Here is an 18,945-nt window from a genome sequence, read left to right as displayed (position 1 = left end):
CGCCGCTGGAGGTGGTGGGCAGTTCATCGTCCAGGCTAGTGTCAGGGGCCCCTTGTAGTGCCACAGTGTCCCTCCTGGTGTTGAGTACTTCCTTCAGCACCCCTACGATGGTGCCCAGGGTGGAATTAATGGTTCTGAGTTCCTCCCTGAATCCCATATACTGTTCCTCCTGCAGGCGCTGGGTCTTCTGAAACTTGGCCAGTACCGTTGCCATCGTCTCCTGGGAGTGGTGGTAGGCTCCCATGATGGAGGAGAGGGCCTCGTGGAGAGTGGGTTCCCTGGGCCTGTCGCACAGCAACTCTCCCAGTTCCCCTGTGTTCCTGGTCCTCCGTCCCCTGGACCGTGTGCCCACTACCACTGCCCCAGGTCCCTGTTGTTGTTGGGGTGGTGGGTTAGCCTGGGTTCCCTGTAGTGGTGGACACTCTGCTGATTGACGTGTCCTGGGGACAAAGGTATGGGCCCGCTGGGTGGGTGCTGTGCTGGTGTTTCCAGAGGGGGAAGCTCTGTAGTGGCCTCTGACTGGGTGTGCAGAACCGACTGTCCCGAGGTCCCCGATGGGCCGGGATGGTCATCTACATCCAGTTGGACAGAGGTGCTGTCATCACTGTGGGCCACTTCTCTTGGCGGTGTGGACATGTGTGGACCCTCCTGTCCAGTGACGTTGGGTAGGGGTCCTGCAGGGGTATAAAGGCATGATTATTGCATCTGTGTGTGTCAAGGTGTGCAATGGGTGGGTGACCGTGTACCCCAGTGCTAGCATTCCTGTGTGGGACCTTGTGTGATGATGGTTTAGGGGGGTGTATGAGTATGTGCAGTGGGCATGCTTTGGTGATGGGAGTCCATGCTTTGTTGTTGCATGCAGGGCTTGGTGTTGGGATGTGTGGGTTGTGATAGGGGGACATTTGTGAGGAGTAGGAGTGATGGGGGTGAGGTTGAGGGTGGGGGTATGTGCTGACATGCAGGTAGGGTGGGGGATGTAATAGTAAAGCTTTGACTTACCAGAGTCCATTCCTCCACCTACTCCTGCGAGGCCATCAGGAAGCAGAATCGCCAAGACCTGCTCGTCCCATGTTGTTAGTTGTGGGGGAGGAGGAGGGGGTCGCCACCAGTCTGCTGAACCGCCAGGTGGTGTCTGGAGACTACGGAACGCACCTTCCCCCGTAGGTCGTTCCACCTCTTCCTGATGTCCTCCTGATTTCTTGGGTGTTGTCCCACTGCGTTGACCCTGTCCACTATTCTTCGCCATAGCTCCATCTTCCTTGCAATGGAGGTGTGCTGCACCTGTGATCCGAATAGCTGTGGTTCTACCCGGACGATTTCCTCCACCATGTCCATGAGCTCCTCCTCCGAGAACCTTTGGGTGTCTTTGCCGTGCCATGGGGTGGTGTAGGTGATGTGTGGGGTGATAAGTGTGCTGATATGTATTGGGGTGTTGTGTGAGGTGCGTGGAAGTTATGTGGGTGATGGTGTTGTGTGCCTGTGGCTGCTAGTGTTGTTGATGGTGGTGTCTCTCTCTGGCTTTCGTTCGTGATTTGTGGTCATAAGGGTTTGTGGGTGATGTGGGTGTGTGTTTTATAGTGTATTGAGTGTGTGGAAGTGGTGTGTGTATGTGTATCAGGTGCGTGTATTTGGAATTGTCCAATGGGGCTGTGTTTTGTATATGTGTGTGTATTTTGAGCGCGACGGTGTGTACCGCCAATGGAATACCGCGGCTGAAAGACCGCTGCGTGGATTCGTGTGTCGTGATAGTGTGGACGTATTTCTGTTGGCGTGACGGTGGAGGTTTGGTTTTCGCCAGTTTATCACTGACCTTTGGTGCAGCGGACTTGTGTGGGTGTCTGAATTTTGGCGGATTCCGAACTGTTGGTCATTATACCTGTGGCGGAATTCCGCAGCCGCGGCGGTGTGGTGGCGGTCTTCTGCACTGCGGTAAGAGGGCTTTTACCGCCAATGTCATAATGAGGGTCATAATGTGTTTTTCTTATTGGCCACAAACGAGTGCAAAATCTATACATACACTTTGAAAATAATGTACTAATGTATTGGAATTCTGTTTCTTTAAGAGCGTTTCTCTGTCAAAATCAATAGCTGAAATAATAGGAGTATTTCTTGTTTTCTGCTGGGCCTCAAGCAGAGAAGGCCACAGGGAGAAGTTTTCTAACTGGCAATGTTCTAGTAAAAGTAACATTCAACTGTTCTCATGTCCGCTGTATAAAAGGTTCCATTGATCAAATTGCCTAGTGGTCTGAAGTTATGTTTCTAACTCATGTTTTTCTTCAGAGGATGTGATGCAAATCCTTTACCCTTTGTAACCACTGTATAACAGCATATTTAAAATGTGCCGAACAAAAGGGCCTACTGATGGCAGATGGAAGGAAGAGCCAATTAGTATAGTATTTTTTCTAATGCATTGTCGAAATGTAATTGGATGTTCTTTCTTCGCCTTATGTTTCTGACCAATAGCAAACGTGTGTTTTAATTTAATAAATTGTGCACTGAGAGTTTTGGGCATTATTATTCATTCTGATTTGGAGGGAGAGTCTTTCATTCTGTGGTGATCTTTCACATTGACACTTCATGCTTTACCAGTTAGTCTACTGACATTCTGGTACTTTATTATTTTTCTGAGTTTACTATGCCTGTTCAAATGCTTTACCAATGCTCTGATGGTTTAGTGATCTTATAGTCCAAATTCTAAACCGTCCCCCTTTCCCTTCTCCTGTACTGATGCTGATGCTGCTGACCCCCTGATGAAACTGAAGCTGTTTTGCTGATTCCCTAGGGATAGATAATATGAATTTCTGTGCATTGTTGTTTGCCTTTTGTTTTTCAGGTACCAACTGCTACTGTTTTGATACTGCTGCTGTTTTGATAGCGCCATAGCTAGATGTTTTCCAAATTAGTGTTACTAAAACATTTGCATGAAGCCCAACATGCTAATGCTAATCTGAAGTTAGTGAGGTGTTTTCTCTATACCTACAATCTGATGTAAATTGTTTGCTGAACTAATTTATGTTATTTCTTTTTCTAAAATATTGCTGCTGTTAATGAGTGTTTTTGCCATTGAAATTATCGTTCTTATTGCTTTGTTCAAGTAAAGATTCTTTCGGAGGTTTGGTCAACCTATGATATTTCTTTACTTGTACCATTTGGTGTTGAGACTAATTTTCGTGACCTTAGCATTGTTAATATAAGGAAATAAACATTCTAATTGATACTAAAAGATGTGGTTATTCGTGGCCATATGGGTCATGGTGCATTCTTTACTGATTCTTTATTGATTTGTATTGTTTATTACTGTTGTGCTTTATAACGCCTAGGGAAAATAAGTTAAATAAGTCAGAAGATTCATCCACCTTAAGCAAGGCCGACTACTTACTATTAGAATATCAAAATACATAAGCCAAGGATGCGCTAACATAGCCTACCAGCCAAATTAAGTATTTGGTATTGATGTGGTGGCCATTTTTCACCAAAGGGGTTCTGCTGTCAAGGAGAGAGCGGTTTCTGTGAAAAACACACATTTCAAGCCGGCCTGCCACAACATGACTGGATAATGGAGCAGCTGACATGCTTTTCTATTTTCCAATTATAAATCCTCAAAATAAGGGCGTTGTTTCTAACACAAAATGTTAAATCAACGCCCCTGATGCACTAACTAGGAACCATCTTCAAGAGCATGGGATGCCTTGATAGTTTTTCCTGTATGGAACTGCCATGAGCAAAACACAGCAGACATAGAGTAAACCATCCTAATTAGTGTGTGACTTTCAATGCCATGTCTTCTATCACATGGAATTCCGGTAGATGCTCGCAGAAGTTATGATTTCAGGAGAACTATCATTTACTGACCTCTAATTATTGGAGGGGATGAAATGGCAAATGCCCTTTTATCGCCATTCTCTACGTGAGGCAATCAGTATGCATGAATGAGCTACTCCTGAAAACGAACCCCCTGAGAAGACCATGAGAGGCAATATGGCAATATTAGACTGTGACAACCGAGGGAGATATCGCGTTGGTAATATGAGGCCAAAAAAACTGAAAAACAGTGACCTGAATGTAATGATGTAGTAATTCAGCACTAGAGAAAAACCGAACCGTTGGTTTTATAAATTCCTTATGCTGCATTATTACTGCATTTTACTGCGGTCCTATGATTAAGAAAACCTCGTATTAAACTATGTTTTTTGGCTCTCCCCTGGCACTAATGCTTGATCACATGTCCTAGTCTAGCAACAATTAATACACTGGTTTGTGAAATTCCATTTAAAGATGAGGTCCTGTGCCCAAACCATATTGCACTAGAAAGGCACGTTAAGACCTTTGAGTTATTGAGACTTCCTTCACCTACATAGCCAAACCATAATTTAATATTTTCTTCTTTATACTAACCAGCAATCTGAAACAAAAAAGGTATCCATCTTTAACTCATATTTTCTTGGCATAATTCTAAGGTAAACTTCTTTTATCCAAATGATTTTTCTTCACCCTTTTTCACAGCACACCATCTCTATTACTCCTAGTTCACATCTGTGCATTTGCGCCAAATACTCACATCATCCAGAATTAAATAACATTTCTGCCTTACATCCTCTCGAAGACTCATAAGGTAATACGTCCATCATGACATGTTGTGTTGCAGTAATTCTACAATAAAACACCTACTCATCACACAACAGGCATATTGTTTGGTATCAAAGAACCAACACATTACACAACGAACCTTTCCAAGCTCTATGCTAGGCGGCCATTCAGTGATATAGTCTACACCACAATTGAATTATTGAGAACTACAAATGAGGCATCCCTTATCATAGCTTTCTCATATGAGGGGTAAGAGGAATTAGCAGGGCATAGCCATGGTTGAATTAGGTTATTTTGTCAAAATGTTCTTTCGCTATTTTCTTCAAAAAGGATTTGATACATGTTGCAAACTTGATATCCGTTTGATGGAGGGAATGGAGAAGACATACAGGTCCAGGTTTAAAAAAGTTTTGCGTAGGGGTTGTGTCACTTTGTGATGCAGTCCCTACGCAAAATCTTTTTGGTATTTACAAAGCGACTGAAATATTGATTTGCCTGGCTTTGGAGTTAAAGATAACATAAAGGCAGTGAATTGCACTGCAATGCGTTACTTGTGTTAGAGGGCATTCCATCAGTGGTGCATGGTGGTTCCCTTGCAACCACCCATAGATTTTGACACAAACCCATATTTACAGACAGATGTAGACATGAGTTTGCTCCAAAATGGTGTCCTAGCCTGAGGTTGGCATAGCGAGGAAAAATATCTTTGTTACTCCTTGTTATTTCCTTTTTGCATGTGTGCTGCATTCTGGAGCACACATACAACAAGGACATAGCCTCAAAGTATAGTTTGTGTGCAGGAAGGTATCTCTTTCCACACAAAAACTATTGTGATAGCAAAATAGACACTCTTGCACCATGGCTCAAGGGTACCTGCACTGGCGCTAGGCAGTGCAAAGTGTGCCTGTGCATGGAGAGAGCAGAACTGCACTCTTAGACCTGACAACATTGGAATGGTATTTCTCGAAACCTTTATATCTTCACCCCTCCTGTTTGCGGAATTCATTTTTATTGGCTTTAGTGCACTTATCACTACTAACCGGTGCTTGTGCTCTCTCCTAAAATTGGCCTAGACCTAATTGGTACATTTACTTTACTTACATGTCCCTAGTAAATGGTATTACATGTACCCTTGATCTGTAAATCAAATGCTACTAGTGGACCTGTAGCACTCATTGTGCCAACCACTAAAGTAGCTTTTTAAAACATGTCTCAGGCTTTCCACTGCAGCCTGTCGTGCAGTTTTACACTGCCATTTGACCTGCCAAAATATACCTTTTGTAAGGCCTAAACCTTCCTTTTTAATTGTTATAAGTCACCGCTAAGGTAGGCCCTGAAGCCACACAGGGCAGGCTGCGTTGTATTTAAAAAGAAAGGCACGCATATTGGCAGTAAGAAACTCCTAAAGTCATTTTCCCTTTTGTAAGGCCTTTCGTAAGGCCCATCTCTCCAGTTGACTAACACTAGGTTACCTTATTACCTTTAATAGGTGATACCTTTGGATTGGGAGCTGATAGAAAGATGCTTCTGCACTCAAATTAGTTGCAATTCAGAATCATCTTTAATGATGGTAATTTGGTAAACTCAACTTTGAAGTCACATTTCTGAGAATGTCAATTTTTGAAACCTAGCATCTTCTTGTCCTAACCATTTGTACCTTCGGCCAGTGTCCTGGGTCACATGACTGTGCATGGCTCTGGTGGTTGGGTTTGTGTATTCCTCCCAGGCAGGGACACAAATCGGGTTAGGTGTGGGCACGATGGGCCATCTCGCCACAATGGCTGAGGGTGTGGCTGAGCCCTTTCCCACTTGCCCTTCAAAGGGCTTGCTTCTAGCACACACAATGGACCATGACACAAGTATTTTGGCACCCCAGTCTTCTTTGAGCCTTGACAGGGGAAGGGAACACATTTCTAGAACCAGATGTGGGGGTAGGCTGTCCCCTCACACAGAGACTGGCACCAGGTATAACTATTGGGCCCTTAGCCCAACTCATCAGAACACTTGTGGACCTGTGGACATTACAGGAGAAGGACTGCCCTGCATCCACAGGACCGCCTTGCTATTTGAGGAGGAAGAATGAGATTGCTTACCTGCATCCTAGGCTATCCTGAGCGACTCCAGGAGTTAGTTCGGTGACCTCCTGCATGAGACAAAAGGACACAACGAAAACCAGAGGCCTTTCCTACAATTGCCCAGCTGATCTGCTGCAAATGGACCTGCCTGGACCTGCGACTGGACCTGCCTGAGCCCTGCTGCTGGCCACTGCCTGGAGTGAGTCCTGATCCTCAAGAGTTGCCCCAAGATCCTAGGCTGCCATCAGAGTGTACTCCTCCCTGCCTAACTATGGGTTTCATCAGAACTGATGCAGTGCAATGCAACCGGATGCAGGACCTCGCATAGCAGCTCCTGATGGGCAGTCTCATCGGAACCAAACATACAACTCAATGCAGGACCTCACATCATAGCTCTTGATTGGCGGCCCCATCGGAAGTGACACAGTGCAACTCAACTCAACAAAGGACCTCACATCACAGCCCTCACAGCTCCTCATCTGAATTGATGCAGCCCGACTCAAAGCCTTGCATCAAAGACATAAGTTATGATTCTTAGTTGGACTACCCTAGTCCCTGTATCTGTCCACTGCTACATAGTGGTCAGCCTAAACCTGTCCAATTAATCCAATGCGGTCAGATAACCACAGTTGTCGCTTTGTGCTTCAAAAAGCTATCTTTACCTAAAACATTTCAATTGCATATCTCTGGTTCTACTGATTGGATTTTTGCTGTTCTGGCATTATTTTATTTATTCAAAAATACTCTTTGTCTTAATTTGGGATTGTTTTATGTTGTGTTTTCACTTTATCACTGTTTGAGTGCTGCCTAAATACTTTGCACATTGCCTCTAAGTTAAGCATGACTATTTTTGTGCCAATCTACCAGAGATTTAAGCAAAGGCTAACTTAGTGACTTTTGTAGTTCACCCTGGCAGAGGTTGTGGTTGTTGCCTGAATGGGGCTGCCACCCCCCTCAACCAATAACCCAATTTCTTACATGAGCCATTTCTTTGAAGTTATAGCACAGGTGCACTCTCTCCAGGTGATGCAGTGTAGCAACTCTGCTCTTTGTGAATATGTCCCACAATATTGTCGGCATCGCTTTGCACAACAAACTCCAAATGGCTGCCTCTGTGAAATGCCACCTAAAACTGACATGAAAATAGAGAGTTACTTGCTTTTAGGTCAAGGTGGGAAAACAGGGAGTATGTGGGCTGAACAGATGTTGAACTTCTTGACAGGTAGGAGTACAGTCAGCTTCAGGATTGGTTTGAAAATGTGCTCAAAATGTTGGCAATCTCCCAGCGCAAGAACTGGAGCATAGGTTGTTTTAACTGATTCTTCAAATAAATCTACCAGTGATTTAGCATCTTACTGAAAACTGAGGAAGAAACAAGAAGGTGACACCAGCTAGGACACTGTGACATGTTTCTATAATGCTTCTGCATAAAATACTCAAACATGCTTATTAGTCAAAAGGAAAAATGAAAATAGAATAATGAAATGAAACATAAAGTGAAATCTTAACAATTGCATATAAAAGTATAAATAATAGTGGATTTTTTTTATGCAGAAAAAGAAAATGACTTTAAAAATAAAGATACTAAAAGACGTTTCCTGACCAGCTGCTTAAAACATAGCAATACGTCTAAAAATCAGGTAGAGGAGTTTGCTTGTATTAATCTAAACCAATAGCCGCAAGATCAGTGCACGTTTTACAAGATCTATAAGCCACCACTGAAAACTGCTAGCACCAAAAGAAGATAAAACTGAATATATCAAAGACAGTGATAATGAGCTGGTGATCTAAGAATAAGACAATAAAAGCAAGAAGGTTTTTTCATTGACGAGTCAACCCATTGAAATACATCAGCGTGGCACTTTCATCAACCATAGACTAGAGCAATCATGCCAAAAGCATTTCTAAGAAAACAGATAATTCCACTAGTGTGACAGCTAAATTCACCAGAGAGTATGGAGCGAGCATATTCTAAAAACCTGAAAGTTAAAGATGACAGCATCACATCATTCAGGGCCACAGTGTGACAACTTGAGGTAAAAGGGAAAATAATAGAAACACTCCCCAAGATTCTATAGGCAAAACCAGGCTGCCTCTTGGAATCCATCTGCACCTTCATCCAAAAAAACTCATAATAAACAAATCTTTATTGTGGTATGCAGCTAGGAAAGGCATCTCTCGGAAAAAGACATGATTGATGAAGTGCTGTAATTAATTTATAAGTCTTGCAAGCAATTTGTTTTTAATAATACATTTCGAAAAAGAGGCAGTATCCCTAAATATCTTCCAAGGGATTGCTTCCTGTGATTCAACTCTCCCAATGCTGTCCACTCAAAAAAGAATCAACTAAGGGATCCTATTGCCTTTCAAGATTACAAATCTGGAAACACGTAAGGGCTTATTCACAACCCCTTGTGCCGCCGGTGCATCACTTTTAATGACTTTCTGGCAGCACACAGTAAAGACCCATTTCTACGAAGCTACGCAAAGCCACTTTGCGTGACTTTTCATGGCCTCATAGACATGGTGTAAGGCAACGCAGCGTGAATCGTTAAGTTGCCTTACACTGTCAGGGAGTCTTACCATGGGCGTTGCAGTGGGTTTTCCTATGCAAATCCCATGGGTTTAGACACATTCCCAAATTTACAAAGATCTGTAAACCTGTGAATGTGTCAAAACTATACGCCTTCCCAAGGGAGGTGTAAAGAGGAGAAATATCTTTATTTTTTCTCGTATTTTCCTCTTTCTATGTGTGCTGCATTCTGCAGTACACATAGAGGAAAAAGCCTCCTTAGATTGTTTTTGTGCAGGAAGTTGTCCCTTTCTAAACAAAAAAAATTCCTTCCAACAACACAGACACTGTGGAACCATGGTACAAGGGTCCCTGCATTGGGGATAGGCACTAAATTGTGCACCGGCGTAGCTGAAAGGAGAGGAATGCACTGTATCTTGTAAATATGGTGCATTCCTTCCCGATTGAATTGACGTAGGGCAGGGCAGCAAAAAGACTTGTGATTCTGTACTATGCCAATTCATTGTGAATATGTCCGAAGGCACTTATCTTGGAAAGGGTTCTTTGGTTCCATGCAGCACTACAAGGTACACCTGGAAAATCTGGGAGAATGATTACAGTTCACCATGACAATATATGTAAAACCCTGGCCTTCGCCAAATGGTCTAAAACTCTACTTGAGTCCAAATGCTAATGTGATGGGAAGTAGAATGAAGACCTCTACCTTGTGTTTCTCTCTTTTGCTTGATATTGAAAACCAAGAAAGCCTATCCTCAGTGCAATGTAAGCTTGTATTCATAATTACAAATAAATGGACATTTATCTACTGCCCGACATATTGAAGGAAGTGAGCAGACCCACGGCTGTTTTCTTCATGCATGCAACCTTCTAGTTGAAACTGCATAAAAAAAACATTTTCCATGAAACCAACATAGGAGACAGAAAGTCTTGATTGACAAAATGACTCTGTCTGTTTTTCTTAGCGGATCGAAAGATACTTTTCTATCAGTATCGCTACTCCATTTCTGCATATTTCACAACATTTTAAAGATGATTAATGTTCCAGATTTATCAAACATTTGCGTTGTTCTTGAGTCTTGTATATATAGCGACGCACGGACAATACAAACATTTCAGTAGTATTTACAAAGGTGTGCAAGGGGCTATTTGTGCCCCCTTGTGTAGCTTTGTATAGAAATGTAATACAGTGCAGGAGCTTGCGATATGTTGCATTACATTTTAAGCTGGGAGGGGTTCCATAGGTGGACTATGGGTGCGCCTATGCATCCACCCATGGATTTTGTAAATCTGGGAATGTGTCAACATACTAAGCCTTATCCACAGATGTATACTGGGAAATATCTTTATTTCTCCTCGTTATTTCTTCTTTCCATGTGTGCTGCATTCTACATAAAAAAATAAGAAAATGCCTCTAATGATTGCTTTTGTGCAGGAAGGTGTCCCTCCCTACCCATAAATAATCCTGCCCCTAAAGCAAGCATCTTTGCCCCAGGGTGCAAAAGTCCCTGTGTTGGAGTTAGGCAGCACATAGTGCTCCAGTGCAAGCGGAAAGCATAAATGCTCTATATCTTTGTAAATGTGGAACATTTTTGCTTTGTCCCTTCTATGCAGAAGCAGCACAGAAACCTTGCTTGCTGCCCTGGGGTGCATGAAAGATTAAATACTATGCTGTAAGTTTTTATCTGTTTCACATCCCTTTACTGTTTTTTTAACTCTCTTTCTACGCAACTCCAAGGTGGGCAATGCATGATAAGAATTGAACTGAATAAAGAGCTGATTTGGGTTGCTAATGTGCCATGAAATGTTTTAGCACTTTTTGGCACCAATTCCAACCTTAATATTTAACTAGTTAAGAAAAACAAGATATGACTGTCTCACTAATTCTGGAATTGGTATGTAAATACTTTTTCTTTATAACTTTTAAATGCCCACTTCCAATTTTTTTTAAAAACAAGTTTTTAGTTGTATGTTGGGATGGGATCTACTCATGAGGCCTCTCATTTTCTCTCCTTTCGACCGCTCCCTTCACCCAAGCTGTGTTGTAGACCCACATATAAATCCTGCCTCTGTGGAATGCTCCTTCAAAATAGGCCTTAAACTGTTTTTAGTTGAAGATGAGCTACCTTTAGAGACATGGGCTATCGGGCTGCAAGTAGGTTACACATGACATCTGTAGCCATGCATGAACACATTAGGGTGAGTGAGGAAGATTGTTGTTTGACTGAACCTATCAACTTGACATATGTAGTGTTGCCACAACGTGTCTTAATTGTATGTGGACTGACACAGAGTCATGCTAAGGCCTGATGATTAACTTAAGTACTGAAAAGGAATGTACCTTTCTTTTTCCAGTAAATTGCATAATTTATGGTGTTTTTCAGCAAATGTCTAAACTGTGTTAAATTTTATATTTTGATTCGAACATAGTACAAGGAGCAAAGGTGATGCCTTTTATGTATTTTCCTGGGACTGGAATTCAGATCAAAGATCAGATGTGCATTAGCTGAATTGGTTCATGCACCTGTGTATGATGTATGTTTCACCGAGTCTGTCTCCAGTGAAATTTGCCCTTGAGCCAACTGTTTTGGAAGAGATAATTCCTGTATTCCCCAGGTGGATTAAAAGACCTGTGAGGAATTGGGTTGCTGGTTGACTTGGATGTGAGCCCTCCAGCAACAAACCCTAAATTAATCTCTGCTCTCCCTCTGGTAGCTTGGCACAGAGCAGTCAGACTTAACTTAGAGACAGTGTGGAAAGTATTTGTGCAACTCTTGAAACTGTAATAAAGAGGAAACACCATACAAAAAGAATCCCACACCAAGTTAAAAACATAGTACTTTCTTTAATAAATAAAACAAGACCAAAATGACAAAATCCAAGTAGTAGAGCCCAAGATAATCGATTTTAAAGATTTTAGTGAAGATAGTGCCAAAATGCACAAAACGCCAACCGTGGATATCTGGTCACATCGGACCGGGACAAAAGTTCAGTCTGACTGTGACGGATGGTGGGCCAGGCAGCGACCCAGTTAGACCTACTGAACAAGGTATCTTTAAGACTGGTTTGTGGAGCAATGCAAGGATCTGCATCGAAGATGTGTTGCAAGGTCAAAGAAATGCATTGGTTCCAAAATGGGCGAGTCTGCGATGCAAGGACTTGCATCGTCATCAAGGATCCCCTTTGATGGGGCTTGTGATCTGAAGTCTGGCACCTAGGATGCACTGAGCAGTCAGGTGATGTGCTGGTTCCAAGAAGCTGCAAGACTGCAATGCAGAGTCCATCATCGTTATCAAGGCTGCTGTCAATGAGAATTGCGAGGTCCTGTGCTGAGGATGCATCGTACAGAGATGCATTGTGGACTGTAGACGCAATGCAGGTCTTCTCGATGGATCCCATCCACACAGAAGCAGAGATGTGTCAGTTCTGCTTGGGTTTGTGCTATGCAGCACAGGAGGTGGATCAGTTAAACTGGCACCATAGAGGCAGGTAAAACACTTTAAACCCACTTCAAAGGGTCTATCAGTGGTGTGGCACCACTTCGCAGGGTAGACTCACAGATGAGAGTCCAGGTGCAGATGAAAGGTTGCAGGAAGCCTGTTATGTCCCTGAGGCTTCCGATCATAAGGCCAAACAACTAGCCATTGGAGTCACTCTAGGTTCTGGGTTCAAGAGTTGCAGGTCCAGTCCTTCTCACCCAGGCAAGAGGGCAGCAGGCAGCACGCCAGAACAGCAGGGCAACAGTTCCTTCAGAGCAGCAGTCCAGCATAGTGGCAGTCCTTGTAGCAGCACAGCAGTCCTTCTTCCTGGCAGAGTATCCACAGGTCCAGAAGTAGTGGTGTCTCGGGTACAGTATATATGCCCATTTGTGCCTTTGAAGTGGTGAGAAGCGGATAGAGGCAAACCTTTGAAGTTCACAGACACCCTGCCTTCCTGGCCCTGGCTCCTGACTAACTACAGGGGTTATGCAGCACTTTGTGTGGAGACAGTACACAGTCTATTCCAATGTATTTGGGGCTCAGTCCAGCTCCTTCCTCTCACCCTGCCAGTGATTGTCCATCCAGTCACCCCTAAGCACCCCACTAAGTGTAGCTGTCTAGGAGGAATACACAAAGCCCAACTGTCAACTACAACAGCCATGTGACCCAGAGATAGGCTGCAGGCACCAAATGGCTAAGGCAAGAAAATTAACATTTTATAAAAGTGGCATTTTCAGAATTGTAATTTAAAATCTGACTTCACAATAAGATAGGATTTTAAATTGTGATTTGAGAGATGCCAAAAATGAAGACGTTACCTGTTCCCATTTGGAAATTACACTTATAATATGTAATAAGTTAATTCCAATGTTATCCTAGGGAAGAAGTAGGACTTGTAGTAGTTAAAAAAGAGCTTTCCACTACCATGACATGTAAAACTTACAAGTACATGTCCAACTTTTTAAATACACTGCACCTTGCCATTGGTGCTGTCCAGTGCCTACCTTAGGGGTGACTTACATGTATTAAGAAAGGAAGGTTTGGGCCTGAAAAAAGGTTTCTTTTGCAAGGTCAAAATGGCAGTTTAAAACCGTACACATGGTGGTGTGGGGTGTCAACTTGGGAGTTGCCCTCTAAGAGTGCTCTGGACTCTGCTGCCATCCACCCTTGTGTAGTGTAACTCTTGCCGCCTGAATTTATCTGCGGGAGCTCCCGCTCCCCGCGTGCAAACACTGCAGCCCAAATTGCCAATATCAACCCTGGGTAGAGGATCTCTATCGAGGACATTGGTCCTTGATTCAAAATGGCAGCCATGTAGCAGCGATCGGCCTGCCGTCCCTCTGATACTCGAAGGAGGTGGCAACTAGTGGGACACCCGGGCCAGTACCTTGATCTGTGGCCTGCATTGGCACTGACTGAAGGGCAATCCAGAGCGAATGGTGAGCGATGTGAGTGGGCACTGGGAGGAGGGTGCGTATGCCTGGCGAAATATGTGCTATAAAAGCCCCTGATACACTGAGTCATCTCAGAACTCGATGGGAGGGCTGCTTAGGACCTCTGGAGGATGACGGCTGGCGAGGTGTGTGATGGCCCCTAGAATCATCACAATATCCTCCAGATTCTGCCTTGTTCAAATATATTGGCCCTCATTACGACCCTGGCGGTGGGTGATAAAATGGTGGTAATACCGCCAACGGGCTGGCAGTAAGTACTGCCAAATTATGACCATGGCGGTGATATCTCCGATAGACAGCCAATGTACCACGCCAACCGCCAGGGCAGAAACAACAGCCACCACGGCGGTAGCCGCCTACTGCCAGGCGTAAGTCAAAGTTCCGCCCACCATATTAAGACCCTGTAAACCACCACTTTTTCTGGTGCGGTATCAACGCCATCAAAAGCCTGGTGGAAATAGAGCACAAAAGTCAAAGGACTCACCATTGGAGACACAGGGAAGAACCATGCCGCCATGGAACCCGAACTGCAAGTCTTCCCGAAGATCTTCTACGTTATGCTCCACCTGGAACACCAACTCTGACGAAGACGACGACGGTGAATACAGCTGCCTAGCTCACAAGGGTGGGTGGGTGGAAAACGAGAGTGACACACACACATGCACAACACACACCATTCACACACACACTACACACACAACCAGCTGCAATACAAAAACAATTTGACCCCGAAACTTGGCAGAATAATGCAAGGACAACAGGAATTGACAAAAGTGATTTTAATCAGTTCAACATCAAAATGAATAATCCGATTTGGCCATGAAACAGAAATGTTCACTTGTATAGAAAGGGACACTGTCCAGTCCAAAGTTCAAAGAGCCCACATGGACACAGGGCACAATCCAAGGGCCAACTCGAAACCTGAGCACATCTGGATAGAACACTGCAGGGGCATCATTTTGCAAACAGGCAGGCACCTCAGGGGGAGGGGTACACCTCAGCCGGGATGAGGGAACAAGTTCACTGGTTCTGGAGGGGGCAACATTCCCATTGCTCTGTCCTGGGGAGTGCACGGCCACAGTCTCTGAAGTGGGTGACTTGCCCACAGGTTCTGGAGGGGGCAACATGCCCATTGCTTTGTCCTGGGGAGTGCAAGGCCACAGTCTCTCAAGTGAGTGACTTGCCCACTGGTTCTGGAGGGGGCAACCTGCCCATTGCTCTGTTCTGGGTAGTGCAAGGCCCGTCTCTCAGGTGGGTGAATACCCCTCTGGTTCTGGAAGGGGCAAGATGCCCATTGCTCTGTCCTGGGGAGTGCAAGGCCACAGTCTCTCAGGTGGGTGAATACCCCACTGGTTCTGGAAGGGGCAACATGCCCATTTCTCTGTCCTGGGGAGTGCAAGGCCACAGTCTCTCAAGTGGGTGACTTTCCCACTGGTTCTGGAGGGGGCAACATGCCCATTGCTTTGTCCTGGGAGTGCAAGGCCACAGTCTCTCAGGTGGGTGAATACCTTACTGGTTCTGGATGGGGCAACATGCCCATTGTTCTGTCCTGGGGAGTGAAAGGCCACAGTCTTTCAGGTGGGTGAATATCTCACTGATTCTGGAGGGGGCAACATACCCATTGATTTGTCCTGGGGAGTGCAAGGCCACAGTTTCTCGGGTGAATAGCCCGCTGGTTCTGGAGGGGGGAGCTCGCACAGTAGCCCCTGGAGGGTGGACTACATGGCATTTGCCGGCGATGATGGCTGCATGCTTGTGGTGGTTGGGGAGGCTTCCTGGGCAGCACCTGCACTCTGTGATGATAGCACATCCACGGCCGGCAGTGGGAGCCCTGTGACAGCTACTAGTGGTGCCGGTGTTTGCCTGACAGCTTCCGCTGGTTTAGAATGCCTCTTCTCCTCCTGGACATGGGTTGGGGATCCCTTACCCTTCCTGGCAGGGGTGCATGGGCTCCTCCCCTCTCTGCCTGCTGGTGCAGGCTCCTTCCCCTTCTTCCTAGCTGGTGCAGGCTCCCTCCTCTTCTTGCCAGATGGTGCAGGCTCCTTCCCCTTATTAACAGCTGGTGCAGGCTCCTTTCACTTCCTCACAGCTGGTGCCAGACTCTTCCCTTTCATCCCAGGTTGTACTGCCTCATTCCCCTTCAGTGTTGTTGTTCTGGTATCCCTACCACTATGAGTAGGTGTGGCTACCACTGTCCCCGTAGACTGTTTGGCAGAGGTGCTGGGCTGTGTCCTTGCTACCCTGCCCATATGTGCAGGACTGGGGGGAAGGGTAGGGAAGAGGTCAAGTTGGGCAAGGAAAGGCTTTTTAGGGATGTTGGGGCAGGAGGAAGGAGGAGTATTGGGAGTGGAGGATGAGGGAGTGGTTGTTAGAGGTGTATGTCTGCTGGATTTGGGTGCAGGTGCATGGGCTGTATGCTGTTGTGAGGTGGATGGCTGTTGGATGTCTGAGTTCTTGCTTTTGCATCCTTTAGGAGGGGGGGCAGACACGGTGGGAGAGGACACAGAGGATGCATGCATGGATGTTGTGGAGGTGTCTGCCAGTGAGGTGTGTGTTCTGCTTGGTGTGGTGATGATGCTGGTAGTGGATATTGATGTAGTGCATGCAGATGTGAGTGTGGACGTAACTGGGTGGGAGGTGGAGGAGGAGGGGGAGACAGTGGAGGCAGTGGATCTTGTCATTTCTGCAACTGAATGGTGTTTGTGTGAGTGCTTGTGGGTTGAAGTGTGGTGCTTGTGTTTGCCTGTGCCACTCTTGTGTGTTGTCTTGTGTGCATGCTCATCTGTATGAGTGCTAGGGATGGGTTGGGGAGAATGGGACTGGGAATTGGAAATTGGAGGGGGAACAGTAGAAACAGAGGCAATGGCTGCCATCAGAGAGGAGGCCAGAGACTAAATAGATCTCCTCTGGGCCGCCAATCCACTGTGAATGCCGTACAGGAATGCATTGCATGGCGGCATCTGGGAAGCCAGCCCCTGGATGGCATTCACAATGGTTAATTGCCCTACAGAGATGGATCTCAGGAGGTCAATAGCCTCCTTAGTCAGGGCAGCAGGGCTCACTGGGGCAGGGACTGAGGTGCCTGGGGCGAAGGAGATGTTCACAGTCCTGGGTGAGCGGGCACGGGCAACTCGCTGAGGGGCTACTGGGAGGGTGGTGCTGGTAAGGGGGGTGGCTGCTGTACCTGCAGCTGGGGTGGTCACAGAGGTGTCCATCACCACCAGGGAGATCCCATCGGAGGAGGTATCTGAGTCTATGTTGTTCCCTCCAGTCTTCCGCGGTGCTCCCCTTGCCCTCCGTCCCACTGGTTCCCTCGGCGTTGGTGGACTCTGCCTCCAGGGTTCTGTGGGATGCAGCTCCCTCTGTCGCCGGTGCCTCTGCTCCTCCACCAGATGATGCTAATGCACATAATGACAGGATGACAAAACAAGAAAGGGTGGAGAGAGACAAAGGAAACACTGGATCAATGACTGCACCAACACCACCATTGGCATACACAGCACCCTCACACACAGGGAACAAGCCTACGCACTATGCATTGCACTACCAGTGAAATGGCTAGTCACCAAGGCATGAGGAGGGGCACACATCGCCAACTGCAGCACACCTGAGACCCATGCAGCCCTGCCCAGAAGTGAATACTAACAACCTGGGTAAGCAGTATTTACAATTCCAACCCTTAGCCTGCAGAGGACCTACGTTGCTATGTCTGGCCTGGCCTAGGGGCAACCATTGACTTAAAACCACCACCCTGATACCATCCCACGAGCAGTAAGTTATAATGATAGCCACTGTACTCACCCCCTTGTGGCTGATGTGATGCCCTCAAGCGCCCATTCACCTCAGGGTAGGCTACCTGCCAGTATGTGGGCGATCGGGGGGTCAGGGTCCAATGTGCACCCCTTCCTCATTGGGAGCCCGAGCTTGGCCTCTGCAGTCTTTCGTGCTCAGCATCTCAGGTCCTCCCACCGTTTCCGACAGTGGGTGTTTTGCCTTCCATAGAACCCCAGAGTCAGCACATACTTGGCGATGGCATGCCATAATCCTTTCTTTTGATGGCCAATGACCTGCAGAGGTAATACAGACAGGAGAACTCCATTCAACAAACAGTCCAGCCTGTCACACACATGGCCCACCATACCCGATCCCATCACCATTGGCACACACATAAGCCAGCTCACAACATGGACACTACCAACATGCAATCCCCACAGCCCCCACCCACCCTTACACAATACTTTCACATACATCTCCATGCCTTCATGCCACATGCATCGTGCCCACAGTGTACTCACCTGTTGGTCTGGAGGCCCATACAGCAGTCCGTACTGGGGTAGGACCCCATCCACCAGTCGCTTCTACTCCTCAGAAGTGAGGGCTGGGCCCCTTTCCCTGGTCACATGGTAGGATCCAGACCCAGGTCACAGCAGCACATGTAGTGTAGGTCCTCTCCTGTGAAAGGTCAGGAAACAAGTGAGGAATGTGAAATAATATGGCGGTCACGTCCGCGGCGGTGTATACCGTCACCGCTGGCATAGATCCCCATTGGCCACTGTACCCCATAGTGCACAACATTATCCAATGAGGAATTGCACTGCAGTTCACGACCGCCTACCACCACAGCGCCCAATGTCTGCAGAATTATTTCACTTCCACCTGTCCCTCCACACAGGGCAGGCAGTTGCCATTTCAGTGGGGGTGAACAGGCCTATTGATAATTGCTGCATCACAGGATAAATAGGCACTTACTTTGAAATTACTACGTCCCAAAACATGATTGCACGATGTGGACTGCTGTTTTGGTATAAGTGTTCAAATTG

Source organism: Pleurodeles waltl, chromosome 12 (assembly GCF_031143425.1).
Source record: "Pleurodeles waltl isolate 20211129_DDA chromosome 12, aPleWal1.hap1.20221129, whole genome shotgun sequence".
Classification (NCBI taxonomy): Eukaryota; Metazoa; Chordata; class Amphibia; order Caudata; family Salamandridae; genus Pleurodeles; species Pleurodeles waltl.
This window is presented reverse-complemented; position numbering follows the sequence as displayed.